We start from the raw sequence: 12225 nt of genomic DNA on the forward strand, positions 1-12225 counted from the left end.
TAAGCATTAAAAATATTTTTTAAAAAATGTATTCAAACATTTACTACTTTTTTTTTTTTAACCTTTGTTTCTTCTTGAACTTAGACTTTTCATCTGGGATCAATTTCCTCCTACCTAACCTTTTCCTATTTTAGAGACTCAGTTTTGTCTGAAAATTATTTTATTATGCTTGCATTGTCTCTTTTTTTTTAATTTTTTTAATACTTATTTTTTTTGAGAGAGAGACAGAGTACAAGCAGGGGAGGGGCAGAGAAGAGAGGGAGACACAGAATCTGAAGGGGGGGTGCAAGCTCTGAGCTGTCAGCACCGAGCCCAATGTGGGGCTCGAACTCCCAAATTGGGAGATCATGACCTGAACCGAAGTCTGACCTTAACCAACTGAGCCACCCAGGCACCCCTAAAAAAAAAGATTTCTGAATGGAAATGATAATATGTTGAGCCAAATGATTATAAAAATATCACAGATGGTAAACGCAGAATGCAGCTAAATAATAGAAATTTATAAATTTAAAAAGCTTGTATTAGGAAGTAAATACAGTAAACTGGGAGAAACATAGCAAGACCTGTTTGTTTGGATTCTTCTTCTTGTCTCTTTGTCCTTGGAGTAAGGGCACTCCTTTCCTTCAGCATAGGGAAAGCTCCTCTCATATGATGGTTTTATGACCTTTGTAGGGGAAGAGGACAGAGGAAAGGTCAAAGTGACCTTTCTGTTTCTGTTTTCTCAAACTCCTTTAGTTCAAAATATTCAATATGCCAGCATGTCATATTTATAGGTAGCATGTCCTAAACCCCAAAATGAGAAAAACACAAAAATAAATCCAACTTAAAAGGAAGTTATTTTAAAAGAATACACAAGTCTGGCAAGAATAAGAGAGAAATGTGAACAGACACTTTACTAAAGAAGTTATATGAATGGCAAATAAGAACATCACTTAATCATTGGGAAATGCAAAATAAAACCATGAAATACCACTTCACACCCGCTAGAGTGATTCAAATTAAAAAGACTAATAATATCAGGTGTTGGTGACAATGTGGAGCATTTGGAACTTTAATTCATTGCTGGTATGAATCTCAAAAGTATTATGCTGGATGGAAAGAGTCCAACACAAGTGATTATACTGTATGATTCCATTTACATAAAATCCCAGGAAAGCAAGCTATATAGTGACAGAAAGCAGATCCACAGTTGCCAGAGACCAGAGTAGGACAGATTGATTGAATGAGCACCTGGCTGGCTGTCAGTAGAGCATGCAAGTCTTGACTCAAGGTTGTGAGTTCAAGCCGCAAACTGGGTGTAGAGATTACTAAAAGAGAGAGAGAGAAACTAGAAATAAGAGCTTAAGGAAACATGTGGAACAAACGTAGGTGAGTATAAGTTGGTGTGCAGTAAAGCTTAGGTCTTAGTGTTACAGGAGGGTGGGAGAGACGCTGGTCCTTGTCTCATGGAGTTGAAGAATGAGTCTCTCAGACAGGAGAGAGTGAGCAAAGCGATAGAGTTTGTTGAGCGAAAGTACAAAGCTCTGAAGAGTGAGAAGGGTCCCCGACTGGGTTGCTGCCAAATGTTTTTCTCTCTTTTTATTGGTACCTTATCAGGAACTGGACAACAGTTTGTGAGACTATTCATGGCACCTAGCATGGGCAGGTCTGGAATGCATTTATCCTTTTTTTCCAAAACCCGCCCACAGCTATAGCCTCCCACCAGCATGGTAGACACTGTGAGGAGTAGGAGGGCTGAGGGCCCCTAAGGTGAGCCTTGAACTCTAGGGCGTGGCCCAGGTGGAGCCACTGCAGCTGCAATCAGCCTCAGGGAGGATCCCTTATCTATCCCTGCCTACTGCTAACCCTTTCCCTACTTATTGAGGTCTCACTGGTGACACAATGATGGGATAATCTACTGCAGTTGTTTTCACTTTTCTTTATTTTAAAGCTTATTTTTATTTATTTTGAGAGAGTGAGAGAGCGAGCAGGGAGAGGCAGAGAGAGAGGGAGATAGAATCCCAAACAGGTCCCAAGCTGTCAGCACAGAGCCTGATTTGAGGCTCGAACTCACAAACCATGAGATCATGACCTGTGCCCACGTAGAGTCCTTCACTCAACCCCAAGTGAGCCACCCAGGCTCCCCAGTAGTTTTCAATTTTCAAGTTACAACCCATTGGTCAATTCATAAAACCATAACCATATGGCGGTGGGTTTTGACCAGAATTTTTAAAAAACGAAGTGGAATCAAATGGATTAGAATATAACAGAAAAGAGTAGACTATGAAATACCAGAATTCATTGCAAGATTGTCTTGCCATTACCTTGTGAAACTTTTCTTTCAATTATATATGCACCTATGTCTATATTGGGTGGTGATACAAAATTGAACTTTAACTATGGGTTTCCAACAAAGTTGAAAAAATGTTGACACACACACACATACACACACACACACAACACACACACCCCACAATGACTTAGGAATTAATGTAGGAAGGGGTCTTGACAACACTGATCCTAAAAAGAACAAAAACATACTGAGGATATGATCAATCTGTATATTTCACAAAGGAAACAATAACAGAGGTAAAGTCATGCAGACAATGAGAGGAAAAGCTGAGATGAAACATTAAACTGCAAAACCATTAGCAATTATTGGTGTCCTATGTAGGGGTTGCTTAAATAATAGGGAGACTTCATAAATGATCACCCACATGAGGTCACCACTGAGAGTGAAAGCAGAAACCAAGACAACAGGTCAAACGGGGATGCTGCCAGGCAATTGAGGATATACTTAAAAACACATACTCACCAATTAACAGTTATTTTTTAAGTATGAAGAATGAATGAGTGTTAAGATTGACCGTCTAACTACAATGTTTCATCACCACCACTGAGTTATTAAGGGCTTTTTCAGTGTCTGCCTTCATTACCACAGCTTTGCCTGACTCTGTCTGCCTCCACTAAACCTATCCTTGTCACAATTAGGATGACTCATCTAGTTTAAACTACTAATCTGATTGTGCCACTGTGATATTGTGATTTACTAAAGAAATATCTATTTCTTTCTGTCTACTGTTCCTGCAAAACCCTTGCAATTTTCAGTATTAAGAGTTTTAGGGGCATCTTTTGTTTACAGTATTGATTTGGGTTCCCAGTTCCTGAAATAGTTCCAGGGTAAGGAAGAAGAAATGGGTGCCATTTGTTATTCATGTAACAATCCCCTTTCAGCCACACCTGAGTTCATGTTAATGAGACTTTTGGAGTGCATCTAAGAAGGGGGCTGATTGCCAGTGGAACAAACTCTGTGATTAGAGGGTTGGCACTTTCAGTCTCTCCTCACTAACCCCCATCTCCGGGGAGGAGAGAGGGGTTGAAGGTCAAATCAGTCCCCAACGACCAAGGATTTAAGCAGTCCTGTCTGTGTGATGAAGCCCGGGCCGCAGGGGTATGTGAGGGTGCTGAGAGTGGTCCTCCTAGAGAAGACACAGAAGCTAGGTGTACTTCCCCGCCTTCCCCACATGCCCCGCCCCATGTAGCCCTTCATCTGGCTGTTCATCCGTATCCTTTAATGCACTCTGCAATAAACTGAGCAAATTTGAAGATCTAATTGGCTTTATTCAATATGTGAATTGGACAGCATCCTTCCTAGCAAATAGATAGGCTTTCTGAGGAATTGTACCAAACACAAGGTTTTTCTAGGCAAAAAGCAGGGGAGCAGGGAAGTTATTAGCAAAAGAAAAGGAAGGTTGTTTTAGGGCTTCTGTGTTTTGGGGGGAAGGGAATACAGGGACTTATGGAGATTATCTCACAGGTGCTGATCAGGACATTTCAGATCAACTGTTTAAAGGTCACATTTATTTCTGAGAGGTTCAAACTGCAGTTAAGTTTTGCTGTGCTGGGGGCAAGTGACTACATTTGGGGCTCACTGTTTCTTCTTTTTTTATGAAATTTTCTTTCTTTCTTTTCTTTCTTTCTTTCTTTCTTTCTTTCTTTCTTTCTTTCTTTCTTTCTTTCTTTCTTTCTATCTTTCTTTCTTTCTTTCAAGAGAGAGAGAGAGAGCAAGCAGGGGAGAGTGGCAGAGGGCTTAAGCAGACTCTATTCTGAGTGGAGCCTGCTGCTGGGCTCCATCCCATGACCTGAGCTGAAATCAAGAGCCAGATGCTCAACTGACTGAGTCACCCAGGTGCCCCAGGGACTGTTGTTAACTCTTTTCCTAAGTTCTATGAGCTGCTCTAGCAAATTAATTGGAGGAGGGGGTGAACCTCTACGTTATAGGCTGTTGGTCAGAAGCACAAGTGACAACCTAGGTTTGTGATTGGAGTCTGAGGTAGAAATGAGGGGACAGTCTAATGGAACTGAGCCCTTAACCTGTGGGACCTGGTGCTATCTCCAGGTAGAAAGTGTCAGAATTGAGTTAAATTGCAGGACACCCGGTGGGTGTCATAGAATTGCATGAGGTGTAGAAAACCCATATATGGCATCGTGAGTGTTGTGGAGTGTTCTTGGTGTGGGACACAAAGGCAGAAAGAAATGACAGATAAAATAAATTTCCTGAAAACCTGCACCCCACTGACAAATACTTGAGGCTGGCAGAGTAAAACATTTCTCCAGGAATTCCCCAAAGCTTATGCTTTGCTAGAGGGAAAAACAACCTTAGCTTGACAATAGCTAGGCCTCCAGTATCCTGTGAGTCTTCTTTAGCATATGAAAATCTGATTGGAAGCTTGCCTTGAACTTTACATCCCCCAACTCCCAAGTTTATAACCAGTGTCTCTTCATGGTCCCAGGGCAGCTCTTTCTGCCCACGGGTCCTGTCCCCATGCTTTAATAAAATCACCTTTTTGCACCAAAGATGTCTTCAAGAATTCCTTGACTGTTGGCTCTGGATCCCCCCAGTCACTCCAAAACCTCATAATTCTGAGTACTGGAGTGGTCTGAATATTCGGAGGTTAGTGTGTATAATATAAATGAAGACATTAGTTTTCCTTTACAACCAGACACAGCTTTAAACTTTTTCATCACAAACTGGAAAAAAAGATTTGAAGCTCCATAGCATCATATACAATGGAAGGCTCTTCATAAACTCTCCAGCCTCTCAGGTAGCTGATACTCTTTTGGAACACTCTTCCAACTTTTTCTTACCCATCCTTCAAAATTCATTCTAGCTTATCTTTTCCTAGAAGCCTTCCTCAGAGTCCCAAGATAGACTAAGAGCAGAGGTGCCTGAAATTCTGTGTAAGGGAGCTTTAGCATGGCAGTCTGTTTGGATGGGTTCAATACCTAAGGGATTTATTTTGAAATACCATTTGTAAAAGACGGACACTTTGGGAAGAGGGAAAATATCCTCCCAAGACTGTTCGGTTCTTGTGACTGGTCAAATAATTAAACTGACACAAGACAGGTTAACGGTGAAAAAAGCAAATTTAGCTAATTCATGCAAAGGTCTCATAGATATGGGACTTAAGAAATGACCAAGGCAGGCAGCATTTATACTTTTTATACACAAAAACAAATATGTGAAGAATCGATAAGACAAAGAAACATAGGTTTGAATCTATCCAGAGGCTTTTTTTTTTTTTTTTATGTCCTTGTCCCTGAATTCCTGTCTCTGATAAGGATGCACATTTCTACCTCTTGGTTCAGGGAGTATACCCTTCACATTGGAGGTTTATTTCTTGCTTTCTGGAGACAAAGGAGGGTGTTCTTGCATTGGCTGTTTTTATTCTTTTAATTTTATTTTTATTTATTCATTTTGAGAGAGAGAGAAAGGGGGAGCAGGGGAGGTTGAGAGGGAGAGGGAGACAGAGAATCTTAAGAAGGCTCCACACCTCATGTGTCTTGATCTCACAATCCTGGAATCATGACCTGAGCCAAAATCACAAATAACCAATATGCCAATGTGCCTGCCCCAAGACCCAACAACATACTTTTTGCCTTAGGAGGAATAGTATACTTTTCAAAAAAATAAGCATTAAAAAGAAAATCACAGGCCCAAAATGGCATCATTGAGGTTAAGGCCCCAAGTGAGTAGAGCAAGATTTAATACCTAACCTACCTACAGTTCCAACTCTCCAGGAATGTAATCTTTAGCCAGTCAAAGTGGAATTTACTGGTCAATACTAGAAAATTTATTTATTTAAGTTTATTTATTTATTTTGAGAGAGAGAGAGAGAACATGAGCAGGGGAAGGGCAGAGAGGACAGAGAGAATCCCAAGCAGGCTCTGCACTGTCAGTGTGGAGCCTGACATGGGGCTTGATCTCACGAACCATAAGATCATGATCTGAGCCGAAATCAAGAGTCAGACGCTTAACTGACTGAGCCACCCAGGTGCCCTAATACTAGGAAATTTATTGATATATCCCTTCTACACTGTCACGAGTATACTATTGTCACCGGCTAGATCCCAAGACCTGACTTTTACTGTACAGCTATTTGTGTACTCACCGACCTTTGTCCCACATTTTTCCTTAAGCTCTTCCTTCCAGTTTATTTCTTAACTAAGGCAAATGGAAAGCAAACGCACCCCTTCAGCAATGGTGACAGCCCTGGCAAGACTTCCAGAGGCCCAGACCACCCAGATCAGTTTGAGCATAACCCTGACTCACAACTGTGCTGATGGACTATGCAGTGACCTCTAGAATGACCGACAATTACCTTTACCTCATTATAATACTAAAATCTCTGCCCAAAGAGGAGCACAAGCCTCATTTACATAACATACAATGTATGTGTAGGCATGTTTCCTTAAAGCACATGTACAACCTTATGCCCCTTGATATATATAAGAACCCCCTTTTTAAATATTTATCCTAACCCTAAATAAAAGGAACCCATCCACCGTCGCTTGGAGAGTCACAGTTTTAGAAGTTATTCTCTGTGATCTCCTTATTTGCTGCAAATAAACTTTACTTTGTGCAACAACTCAGCCTGGTGTAGTTTCTATCTGTGACTCACCAAGGAATGAACTCATGTTGGTTTGGTCACTCTATGAAGATGAACACACACAGGATGTGTCTCTCCACAATGTCAGCTTTATTTAATTGCGGAGTCCAGCTCCAGCAAGTCCAGGGGTTCCCGAAGGATGAACGGTGTCGGCGAAAAAGTGAAAATAAAACAAAACTAAAATAAAACAACTAAAATAAAAAATAAAAATGGACACAGACAACAGCAGTATGTTGAACTGGCCGATTATTGCAGCAAACGTGGCATTATATTTGCTAGTGATTTCCTTGTAGCATACGTCATCTATGTTTTCTGGCATTACCCAATTGTAAAATTGTTCCTTTGTGTAATCACCCAATAAGGAATAACGTGGTTGTTTTTTTGTAACGTTCCCTCCTGCCCTTTGCTTATTGATTAATTTCTTTCATTGTTTTTATTATGTATCTACGTTTATCTATAAGCTAAGAAGTATTTGCTTTGCTGTTTTCATGAAAGGTCATCTATCTCTCAACACCTCAAGTGGAACAGTTACAGGGACGTGACCTCTTAGTTGTTTCCCTGAACCATTCATGGTTTTGAAGAACAAAAGTGTTTGCCTGGGTCCAAGGTGCGAGGAGGGGGCCAAAAGGGCCTTAGGAACCCACGCCTTATGCATTCTCAGAGAGACAATGCACCTAGGAACTAATGGACCATTCTGTACCTTAACCGATTAGGTTCAGTCATCATCTGGAATGCCTCCTGGGGGCCAAGTGGGCCTACGGGTTAGAGTGACCTGTGTCCATAGATACACTCCTTAGTTGCCGGAGTGGGGCTTTCAAATCCATATGTCTCTCCTTTACAGGCCCTCTTTGCTGGCAAATGTATGAGGCTATCCTTCCTGTAAGTAGAGGAGTCTCCATAGGGGATGGCAAGGGCTAAACGTAAGGCCGCACAATTTCTTGCGGAACCTTATTTTCTTCCCTAATGGTTCTTTTCCCAGGGGGCCTGCCGAGGGCAATTCCCCAACAGACAATACCCCAGGTACTTTAATAAGGCCAAATTACCTAAAAGCAGGAGTACAAGAAGCTTCACTATTGGAGGGCCACCCTGTAGTCACCAATCCGTCCACAGCCCGGGCCTTGCCACTCAGGCTGGGATAGCTCGGCTTCCAGCATTTAATCATAAAACAAGGTTAACATTAATTGTAAAGCAGGTTCAGGATTCCAAACTCAATGGCATTTCACCACTCATTTAACTTGGCTTCATGCATATCAACAAAGCAAAGCACAAAGTCACACAACAAACAAGATACATCAGGAGGTAAGAAGTTAATGAGCCAGAGTAAAGTCAGTCTGTAAGTACACAGTTGAGATGAAGCCTGTCTAGTCCAGGTCAGCTTTTGGCATGTACTGCTTATTATATTCTGGCATTGGAGGCTCCCTATAAGGTTCAGAGATCAACTGAGAGGCAGGTGTCTTTCAAATTTGGTCAGAGGTGAAAGGGTCTGTGTCTGGAGAGTCTGATATTTAGATGCAGAAGTTCTCCCTTTCCAATGGAGTTTAATCAGTGTTAGGCCTTTGTAGGCCCTTTCTGGTTCTAGTGATTATCAGCTCCTGGTTCTTCCAGGTTCCAGTGGTCGTAGAGATTATCAGTCCTTGGAACTGCTAGTCTGTGCTGGTTTTGGTGCTATCTGGTCTTAGTTGCAACACCATTGGCTGCTTACATCACTGCTTGACATGAGTCATTGCTTGACATGAGTAAGTCCATCTTATTCTCTACACACTCCCCTTAAGAGGGCAACCTTGCCTAAACAATGCATTTCATGCTAATAAATTATTTTCTTCTAGTTTTATGCACCTTCTCTGCCTTTAAAAACCTTTCTTTTGTTTAGTTCAAAGAAATTCCCTTCTACTTGCTAGATTGGATACTACCAGATTCATGAATCATTTAATAAAGCCAATTAGATCTTCAAATTTTCTCAGTTGAATTTTGTTTTTAATTTTTATTTTTAAATATTTATTTGTTTGTTTAAGTAATCTATATACCCAACGTGGGGCTCAAACTTATGACCCCAAGATCAAGAGTCATATATTCTTCTGACTAAGCCAGTCAGGTGCCCTGAATTGTGTTTTTTAGTAGAAGGAACAGTGAATGTGAGATTTATTTATTTATTTATTTATTTATTTATTTTAATATTTATTTATTTTTGAGAGACAGACCACAAGCAGGGGAGGGGTAGAGAGAGAGAGGAAGACACAGAATCCAAACAGTCTCCAGGCTCCGAGCTGCCAGCACAGAGCCTGATGGGGGGCTCAAACCCACAAACTGTGAGATCATAACCTGAGCCAAAGTTGGACACTTAACCAACTAAGCCACCCAGGATCCCTGAATGTGAGATTTCTGAAATGGGAGCAATCTTGACATTAGGCAACAAATTTGAATTCTGTAAGAAAATGGAAGACATCTAAATGTCATTTTCTATTTGATACTGCCTTGGAATGCAGAATGAAATGAAACAGATGTAAAATGAAATCATAGAATGCTGATGTATTTATACTGCATGAAGTTTTAACTCATCACCAAGCATCCATGATCCTCTTCTTCACACACACCCCAGCTTTACTACTTAGCTGGAAGGCACCACTCTGACGTTCCCAATACAGTGGGAATGGTGGGAATGATGTTCCCACTCCCCACCCACAACCCCACGCATTTATTCACCCCTCAACTTCAAAATCAATTTATTAAAATCTCACTCTAAAATAATAATAATTTGGGGCACCTGCGTGGGTCAGTTGTTTAAGTGTCTGACTTTGGCTCAGGTCATGATCTCATGGTCTGTGAGTTTGAGCCCTGCATCGGGCTCTGTGCTGACAGGTCAGAGCCTAGAGTCTGCTTCAGATTCTGTGTCTCCCTCTGTCTCTGCCCCTCCCCTGCTTGCACTCTTTCTCTCTCTCTCACTCTCAAAAATAAACATTAAAAAAAAATTTAAATACTAATTCAATAGCAGTTGCTAAAAATAAAATAGAAATGACTCTTGTTACTCTATTTTAGGATATTAAAGTTAAGTCGACTAAAATACAAAGTAATCCACCATGAAAGAACATTGATGGAACCAATGAGGTAAGTATTCATATAAGGCACACACAGTGACCCAAGCATATAAGTATGGAAATATGAAATGACTGTCAGTTTAATATTGTAAAACCTCTCTATATTAATATGAAATATTTTGTTAATCATCTACTTGATTTATGTCCTGAAGGGTCACATAATGCAATGGCAATAATATAAATTAAGCTAAACAAAAGACAGTGTGTATAAATAAAGATAGCTCCCAAGGAAGCTTCCGTTGATATTAACATAGATTTTCTGTATCAGAGGCCATTTTAGTTGAGGTGGCTTTTTGGAGAGGCCAGTAAAGATTAGGACTGCAAAATTAGCCATTTACACAGCTAATTGGCAATCACGTGTTACATGAAGAAAATCTGCCTTCTGATGAGGCTGGAAATTCTTTAAGGGCAGGGACATTTTCTGTCTTACTCTTTGTTTCTCCAGCTGATATCCAATAAATATTGATGATAACTAACTCTTTGTTGGGGAGTAGCAGTAGAGTAGGACAGTGTCTAGGCATAGGGAAAATGATCAATGTTGTGTTCTAAAGGACGCTGGAGTCAAAGCTTATTGAATGAATCACCTGCTGTAGAAATACTGAGGAGAGGGGCTAAAATGGGGGAGGTCTAAAGCAGTGAGAGTTTTAGCAATCTGCCTCCCAAGAAAACTACAGAATAAGTAGGCATCCTAGATTTGTGTAGGGGCTCTATAATGAGATTACCCAACTCTGTAATGAGATTAACCTGTCACTGCTGAGATAACTTTAAGGAATAATTTAGGGAACTGCCTTTCAAAACTCCCTTATTTCTTTATTAATATTAGGCCACACCTCCTAGCCTGATTCTTTTTTATTGACTAGATAATGGGTCAATAAATTACCTGCAGCCTATTTTTGTATCACCTGTGGGTTGAGTGGCTTTTTAAGTGGTTGAGGAAAAAAAAAATCAAAAGAATAATAATACTTAATGACCCATGAAAATTATATGAAGGTCACATTTTAGTGTCCATAAATGGTCTTATTTGAACATAGCCATGCTCATTCATTTATGTATTACCTGTGGCTACTTTTATGCTATGATGGCATAGTTGAGTACTTGTAACAGACACTATATGGACCACAAAGCTGAAAATATTTATTATCTGACTCTTTAAGAAAAACAAAATTGTCAACCAGATTCACCCATCCATAGAAAAGTTAGTGTGAAGGTGGTAGGTTAGCCAGATAAATGGTGTAATGACTAAATTCACAAGTTTTCTTTGGTGTTTTTGCAGTGAGAAGGCTTTAACCCACAGACTGCTAGTGTTCAGTTCCCTTTCACAAATCTCATTTCAGCCTGATACCATTAAATATTTGATCATCTAGCTTCCTTTATTCTAATGATTTGGCTTCAAAGGTCAGACTGTAGAGTACATCTTATGTACTTATAAGTTGTATGAGTACAACTTATGTACATCATAAGGTTCTTGAGTATAGTGTTTCCCCTCCCTGTCATAGTAGCTTTTACCCTGTAAATTAAAAATTGAGCCCTTGGTTGGGATTGGCTTCCTGGATGGCTTGAGTGCTGGAAGAGAATGTGCTCTTCATACAGAATTGAGCAGTCTGTGCTCAATGTAATTGTAAATTGATACATTGACTCTCTAGTTTTTCAAGGCCATCTCAATAGCCTACTTAACACTAGTTCATTTTTCAGAGATGGACTCACTCCTGGTGAACTCGGGGCATTACCTGGAACATACTGAGCTCCTCAGAAATTATACTGATTATTACTATAGACTTACCTCTAGGGGAGACAATGCATTGATAGGAGTTCTTTTTCAATAAATTGCATTCTGGTTTATACACTACTTTGAGAGTCTATTTAGTATGATTTAGTTCCGTTAAGCTTGCTTCTTCCTGAATGTTTAAACAAACTTGAGGTCCTAGAACTGCAAAACAAAGGATTAGAACCTGGAATTAGTTTGTCTGAGCATAATTTAGTCATTCATTATTCACTTATCTAACGTTCACTGAATATCTCCCATGTACAAATCACTGCACTGGCCTCTGGGGTTCACAATATGAATAATACATAATCTCTGCTCTCAGAGAATTTACAGCAGTGAAACAAAGTTATAAATGCAAAGATATAGATAGATATGAACAGAAGTTATCCCAAGGACACACGAGGAGCACCTTAACATAATCAGTGGAGACTTTAGAGAA

At 40.1% G+C, this 12225-nt stretch overlaps 1 long non-coding RNA gene across 1 annotated transcript in view; it reads right to left on the bottom strand.

The window, feature by feature from the left end:
* Positions 1-565: 565 nt before the first annotated feature.
* LOC131519792 (uncharacterized) overlaps positions 566-12225 on the bottom strand; it is a 47836-nt gene continuing 36176 nt past the window's right edge. The window contains exons 3-4 of the long non-coding RNA XR_009265798.1: positions 11802-11948; positions 566-664 (exon numbers count right to left, since the gene is read on the bottom strand). This is a non-coding gene — a long non-coding RNA (uncharacterized LOC131519792). The remainder of the gene's footprint in view (positions 665-11801; positions 11949-12225) is intronic.

This window comes from Neofelis nebulosa, chromosome 8 (assembly GCF_028018385.1).
Source record: "Neofelis nebulosa isolate mNeoNeb1 chromosome 8, mNeoNeb1.pri, whole genome shotgun sequence".
Lineage (NCBI taxonomy): Eukaryota > Metazoa > Chordata > Mammalia > Carnivora > Felidae > Neofelis > Neofelis nebulosa.